Below are 7,601 nucleotides of genomic sequence, written 5' to 3'. Positions count from 1 at the left end.
TTGTCTTCTGAGTTGTTCCAGTCTTGGTGCAGTTTTCAGGACACTGCTGTGCTATTTGTGTCCACATGGTGCATGTACCACTCGGGGGTTAATCTCGGAATTGAGTGGCAGTTTATACTGTAGTTCACTTCTGCAAGCCTCTACTCTGCCTCGTTGGCTCTGTCTGTGCATGAGGCTCAGGGGGATCTCAGGACGTATGATGGCTCATACACAGACCTAAATAATCTCCTCCTAGAGCTCTCTCCTTTTTGGAATTCTACACACATTCTCAGGCTTCAGGGGACCCTCATGCATGTTCCTTAAAGTGTTTAAGGCGTCATGCTGTCATGAAGTTCCCTATGACCAGGTAGACTTTTCAGGTGAAATAGCAAGAGAAAAGAAAGGAAAATAACGGGCATGCCCTCACACTCTTCAGACAATAGGAGCCTCTTAACCTGTTCCTTTGTCCAGAGACACAGGCCATTTCTCAGTGAAGGCCTCTGCCATCACGGAGGTTGCAGGGGAGATGTGGTAACTGGGGAGAAAAAGACCAATGGGGATGACCCCCTCACTCCTCAACGTGCAAGCCCCCCACTTTCTCACTTGTCTGGCTAGAAATCAAAGGCTGATCCCATGGTTCTAACTTTCAGCTGCTGCTGGACTTTGCGTGCCTTGCGTAAGCTGGGAGACAGAGGCAGGAAAACAACCACCATAATCACCCTGCTACGGGCTGTTATTCAACTTTGGACTTCCAGGCCCCATCTGCCTGTTAGCGTTCACTTCTTAGAGTTTCAAGTGCATGCTGCTTGTCCTCTATCTTGCTCCATGTGGCTCTCAAGCCCTCGTAATATGACCACATTTCTCGTGCCACATGTAAAAATGGTAACATTTTCCAGATACTGAATTAAAAGTCTATTATTTACATTGACTTCACCGTTTTCATTTTCCTGGTGTGTTCATTAGAAAATTCAAAATTACATATGTGCCTGGCATTATGTATTTTTTGGTGAGCAGTGATCCAGAGGATGGAAATGTATGCTTCCTTCGACTCCTTCAACTTAACCCCACTCTGGGGCAATGTCCCAGCCAGGCAGAAACTGCAGGTGGAGCTGGAGACCTGGAAGAGTTTGACTATACTTCCAGCTCAGCCCAAAGCCCAAGGATGATTCTGGACTTTCATTCTGACTCGTGCATTTCAGATCTTTCTGGGTTTGGACCTGGTATATATGTCCCTCCCAGCCTGCCCTGCCTGCTCCTTCAGATGTCACCCAAGCAGGATCTGGGTGGCTTGGGCACTTCTGGGTTTATTTTGGTTTTTTTGCACTTCTGTTCTTAGCGGTTCTCTCCTCCCATATACCAGGTGCGAGGTCAGGCGGACGCATAGGCGCTGATGCCAAATCTGCCACCTCGGGCAGCGGCTACTGAGCCATGTACCCTGCTCTCCAGCTTTCCTGCTCTGGTGGCCGGGGACCCATCCTGTACAGTTAGAGCCGGCCGGGGGAGAAGGGGCAGCTGCCCTGCCAAGAAGCTCAACAACCTCAAGGCAAACACCTCCAGCCCTCTGACCACCGGGGAGATTCAGAAGCGTTAGACGGTCCAGGAGCGCGCATCCTCACCTGTGCGTCTCAGGATCTGACATGTACGCTGCGCATGTGCCACCCCTCCCTAAACTTTTGCGCCCCGCCAACGCACGCCCATTGTTCCCAGACAGGTTCCTGAGATGCATCCCAGCAACAGGCCAAACAGAGCGCACTCCGCTTTTGGTCGAGTTGGCAGCTGAAGGAGAGTGCTCGGAGCCCAGCTCTCTATCCAAGGACCGACCTGACCCAAGTTCTCTAGAAGCAGTTACTAAGGTAGGCCCTGCCCCTCACCCCAGCCCCGGGCACTGGTGGATCAGCACCTGCCAGGAGGGTTCCCTTCCCCGGCCTGCTCCCCACGCCCACCAACTTCCCGTGGCCGTCCCAGGTCACCCAGCTGTCTATGGCCGGCTATCCACTGGCAGGCCAGCCCACAAGTGTCCAGTGACTCTGCATCTGCGCTTTGCCACAGAGTCTCTTAGACCCTATTCTACCATCCCGCAGACCCTGCGCTCCTTTCTGGGGATCCTTATCTCCATCTGCCGGAGAGGCCATCAGAAGAAGGTGGTGATGGGTGCTCGCACCCCCACGACGTCCCGCAGCTCAGTGTCCGCAGTGGATACAGTCACTGTCAGTGTGGCGCGGGGCAGCCAGTGCCGGCCAGGACACCCAGCTGTGTCCCGAACTACAGCACAGAGAAGACGGTGTTGAGGGCCCTGGGAGAGAGCGGGCAAGGGATGTCCAAGCAGGAGGTAGTCCCCACAGTCACAGTGAGGAACGAAGACAAGAGAAGCGGCCCGGATGACACCGGGGCCGCACGATCTGCATTTAGGCCCCTGGGGGGGTTTTTCTACGTGCCCAGGCTTGGACCTCTGCAGAGAGACCTCCATGCCAAGAGGGCAGAGGACAGATCCAACAGGAAACTCCAGACCTCTTGTATGAGCTCCTGCCTCAAAAGAAGCGCCATCACGAGCTCATATAGCTCCACCCGAGGTTTCCCGCCAGTGAAGAGAAGGAGGGGTCCCGCCAATGCCCAGAAGTCCGCAAAGATAGGGAGCGAAGAGGGCCCACCGTCGCCCTCTGCAGCTCCTGTGGTTTCCCAGAGGAAAAGCCAGCCTGACAAAGATGCAGAGGCAACAAGAGGGCAGAAACGGCCCTGGAGGAACGGCTCCCGCTCAATCTGACAGTCCCAGGACCTGAAAACGCAGGATTCCTCTGCTGCCGCACAGGCGAGGGGAGCCTCTGAGGCTGCCCCCAGCCCCTGAGCCGGGTTTTTGGGTCACCGCTGAAGACCTAGACCCCGAGAAGGAAGCAGCGTTCTGGCGCATCAACAGTGCGCTGCAGGGTGAGACCTAGGCCATCGGGGGCCTGGGCGCCACGCAGCTTTCCTGTCCCTTCCTGCTGCCTGCCGCAGAGGCTGCTTCTCCGCAGAAAATGTTTCATAGTTATTTGTATTTTAATATGATCATGGTACATTAAAATGTATTTGTGCTTGCCTGTGAACACTAAGGTCACTTGACTTGTAATTTTCTATATTGTTCTATATTTCTGTGACTAAAGGCATTACTTGAGGGAATTTAAAGAATATCTTGAAGCGATTTTGGCTTTTGATCTGCCACTAATTCCTATTTAATCTTAATTCAGGGGTCGGATTCTTTGACCCAAGGAAACAGAATAGTATAAAAAGAACGTGAGTGTCAGATGGTGGCAGTGATTAAGTATAGCAAGAGACGCCTTTGCAAAAGTTACTGTTGGTCCCAGAAGACTCTCACTTAGCTGTGTGACCCTGGGCAAGTCACTTCACCTAAATCTCTTAATTATAGGGCTGTGCTGATGATTTAAAAGTGACTGGGCACGATGGACGCTCGGAAATCCTGGGTTCTCAATAAAGCCACTGCCCTGCTCCTTGGTCCTTTGGAATTACTATATTAGTAAAATTTATACTTGACAGTAATTTTAGCTTAAAGTTTATTTTGTCTACTTCATCTCAGCCTTTTGGCTAAGAGCAAGTGTAGTATCTGTTCTTGTCAATTTAAATAGCAAGAGCAAAGAAAGGAAAATAACGGGCATGCCCTCACACTCTTCAGACAATAGGAGCCTCTTAACCTGTTCCTTTGTCCAGAGACACAGGCCATTTCTCAGTGAAGGCCTCTGCCATCACGGAGGTTGCAGGGGAGATGTGGTAACTGGGGAGAAAAAGACCAATGGGGATGACCCCCTCACTCCTCAACGTGCAAGCCCCCCACTTTCTCACTTGTCTGGCTAGAAATCAAAGGTTGATCCCATGGTTCTAACTTTCAGCTGCTGCTGGACTTTGCGTGCCTTGCGTAAGCTGGGAGACAGAGGCAGGAAAACAACCACCATAATCACCCTGCTACGGGCTGTTATTCAACTTTGGACTTCCAGGCCCCATCTGCCTGTTAGCGTTCACTTCTTAGAGTTTCAAGTGCATGCTGTTTGTCCTCTATCTTGCTCCATGCGGCTCTCAAGCCCTCGTAATATGACCACATGTCTCGTGCCACATGTAAAAATGGTAACATTTTGCAGATACTGAATTAAAAATCTATTATTTACATTGACTTCACCATTTTCATTTTCCTGGTGTGTTCATTAGAAAATTCAAAACTACATATGTGCCTGGCATTGTGTATTTTTTGGTGAGCAGTGATCCAGAGGATGGAAATGTATGCCTCCTTCGACTCCTTCAACTTAACCCCACTCTGGGGCAATGTCCCAGCCAGGCAGAAACTGCAGTGTGTCTTGGAGATGGTCTTTTGCATTGAGATAGTAGGATGCTCTTTTTGCGTCAAGAACTTGGATGTTGTTGAGTTTAACCTGGTATAATTTCAAATTAGAGTGTTTTAATTTTAGGATGTTAAAGGTAATCCCCATGGTAAACACAAAGAAAATAGCTATAGAATATTCCCAAAAGGAAGTGTGAAAGTAATTTAAATATTTTATTGTAAGAAATCAGCTAAACACACACAACGAAAGCGAGGAGTGCAGGAAATGAGGGGCAAAAAAGCTTTGGGCAGATGGAAAGAAACAGCATAATAGCAGAAATAAGTCTTTTTTTTGTCAGCAATTACTTTAAATGTAAATGGATTAAACTCTCCAATCAAAATACAGAGATTGGCGGAAGAGGTAAAAACATATGATCCAACTATAAGCTGTCTACAAGAGACTTACTTGAGATCAAAAGACTCAAGCAGTTTGAAAGTTAAAGGATGGAAAAGGGAATTCCAAACTCAGTGAGAAAATTCAAATAGTAATCAAGAGAGCAGGAGTGTCTATACCAATATCAGACAAAATAGACTTTGAATTTAAAATGGATCAAAGAGTTAAATATAAGAGCTAAACTATACAAATTTCTGAAGAAAAGGATAAATCTTCATAGTCTTAGATTTGGCAATGAACTCTTAAATATGATAGCAAAAGCACAGGCAACAAAAGGAAAAAGAAATTGGACTTTATCAAAATTAAAATCCTTTGTGTTTCAAACAACACCATCAAGAAAGACATAATACAACCTTCAGAATGAAGGAAAATGTTTGCAAGTCATATATCTGATAAAGCCTAGTATTCAGAATATGTAAAGAACACTGGCAACTCAACAATGAAATGTCAAATAACCAAATTTTAAAAATGAGATAAAGAATCTGCATAGATACTGCTCCAAAGAAGAGACACAAATTGCCAATAAGCACATGAAAACATGTCCAAAATTATTAGTCAAAATTATGCAAACTGAAACCACAGTGAGATACCACTTCATAGCCACTATTGTGCCATATAATTTTTAAAAAAACAATGGTTGGCAATGATGTGGGGAAAGTGGCACTTTCAAGCATTGCTGGTGCAAATATGAAAAAGAAAATAGTTTGGCCGTTCCTCAAAAAGTTCAACACAGAGATACAATATGGCCCAGGAACTCCACTCCCAGGTATATGTCCAGGAGAAATAAAAAGCATATGTTCACACAAAAACTTGTACATGAGTGTTATATTGTCGTATCATTATTCATAATAGCCAAAAAGTGGAAACAACCCAACTATTCGCCAACTGAGGAATGGAAAAATAAAATGTGTTATATCCATACAATGAATATTATTCAGCCATTAAAAGGGTGAAGGACAGATATATGCTACAACCTGGACGCACCTTGAATACATTTTGCTTACTGCAAAAGTGAGACACAGAAGTCCGCACATTGTGTGGTTCTATTCAAATGAAATGTCCAGCATAGGAAAATCAATAGAGACAGAAAGACCCAGGGCTGGGGTGAAAGGGGGAGGACAGAATGAGAATGACTGATACTAGGTACGAGGTTTCTCTTGGGGATGATAAAAATGTACTGGAATTAGAGATGTTGATTGCAAAACCTGAGTACACTAAAAGCAGCCGAATCACACAGTTAAAAAAAAATGTGAATTGATGGAATGTGAATTATATCTCAATCAAAAGATAATATGACAACATATTTATAGTCATTACTCTTGATCAGTTTCAGGATGGAATTCTCACAGTGACTTCAGTGGAGTGGCTTGTATGGGATGATATTTGAGGCTCAACCCTTTGGGACTAGATGTTCAGTTTGAGCTGTTGAATGACGGTGAGGGCCAGCCAGTATATTTTCCTTACGGAGGATCAATCCCCATATGTATCCTTGGTTTGAATCCTTGTCTTTTTCTCTTCATAGTCCTGAAACAAGTTCCTAGGAAATACATTCACAATAGTGAGAGGTGTTGACATCTTCCTGGCAAAAGTCTTAACTTATTCACAGGTGAAACTTCAGATCTCCTTATTACTAGCTGCCCGGGGAGTCCCCTGAATCAAAGTGGGGCTTATGAAGATGGACTTTGCATTTTAGCGTGCACTTAAAATACCCAGCAGGCTGATCACATGGGGAAAATAACTAATTTACATGAGACAAGTACAAAGTCAGCACAACACAATGAGGGAGAGTATGGGTGCTGGTGCCTGATGGCCTGAAATCAAATCCTATTTGAACGCCATGTGTACCTGGGAAGGTTAGTTACTTAGCCCTTCTGTTTCTCTGTTCCCTGGCCAGTGATATGGAAATATTAGTAGGACCTGCTTATTCGTATTATGTTCTGAGGCTAAAAATTAGTAAATATAAAGCCTGAAGAAAAATGATGGGTACTTCATAAGTGCTACCTACATAAATGTTCAAGTATTAAATGCCTGGAAGAATAAGTAGGTTGTATCCAGAAAGGGCACCTAGGAGGCTACAAACAGGAGGATAGAGCCTACTTTTGCACATTGATGACATGAGTAAGAAGTTTTAGAGCTCATGGAAAGAATATTATTTCTTGTGGTGCACTGTGGGGTGGGCAGAGTAGGGGCTGTGACCCATATTTTATGGTTCAGCGCACTGAAATTTAGACAGATTGAGTAACTTGCCCAGAGTCACAACACTGATGAGTGATGGGTCTGAGGCAGGGGAGGGATAGAGATTCCTGAACACATGGACATGAGATCATGCCCTGGATACACAAACCAAGAGCTCTCCTCACTCCCTTTCCCACATCCTCCTGCTCCAAGGATGCTGCAGGGAGACAGTTGGTACTTGGAGGAGGTGCCTGGCCCAAAGAATGGCTCAACTCTGGACCCACCTCCTGGCTCTATGTTTCAATCCCTGACCCCAAATACAATGTCTTTCCCCCAAATGCAGACCCCCTGATGGACCGGGTTATCCAAATACGTGTGCATCTCCCCTCCCTTCCCCGTCAGCACTTGATTCTAGCAGCTGATTTGCAGTGAGACTTCCTGGTGGTCAGGTGACCACCCTGAATGACCAGTAGTCTACTTGACTCCCTGACTCAAAACCCAGGACATTCCAAACCAACTGCCCACATGACAGTTGCACAGAGAATTAGCATCATCTTCAACTGATCAAACCCGGATGATGAGCAGTTAATATTCATTAGCTGGGAACAGGCTCTACTGGGCTGGTGTTTTGGTGGCTTAACAGATGAAGGTTACAGGCCCCCAGGGTCTCACTGACTAGAAACTGACCAATCC

At 46.1% G+C, this 7,601-nt stretch overlaps 1 pseudogene; it reads left to right on the top strand.

The window, feature by feature from the left end:
- Positions 1 to 3,535: 3,535 nt before the first annotated feature.
- LOC136141141 (U2 spliceosomal RNA) lies at positions 3,536 to 3,641 on the top strand (annotated as a pseudogene).
- The last annotated feature ends 3,960 nt before the right edge of the window (positions 3,642 to 7,601 follow it).

This window comes from Phocoena phocoena, chromosome 1 (genome assembly GCF_963924675.1).
Source record: "Phocoena phocoena chromosome 1, mPhoPho1.1, whole genome shotgun sequence".
Classification (NCBI taxonomy): domain Eukaryota; kingdom Metazoa; phylum Chordata; class Mammalia; order Artiodactyla; family Phocoenidae; genus Phocoena; species Phocoena phocoena.
This window is presented reverse-complemented; position numbering and strand designations above follow the sequence as displayed.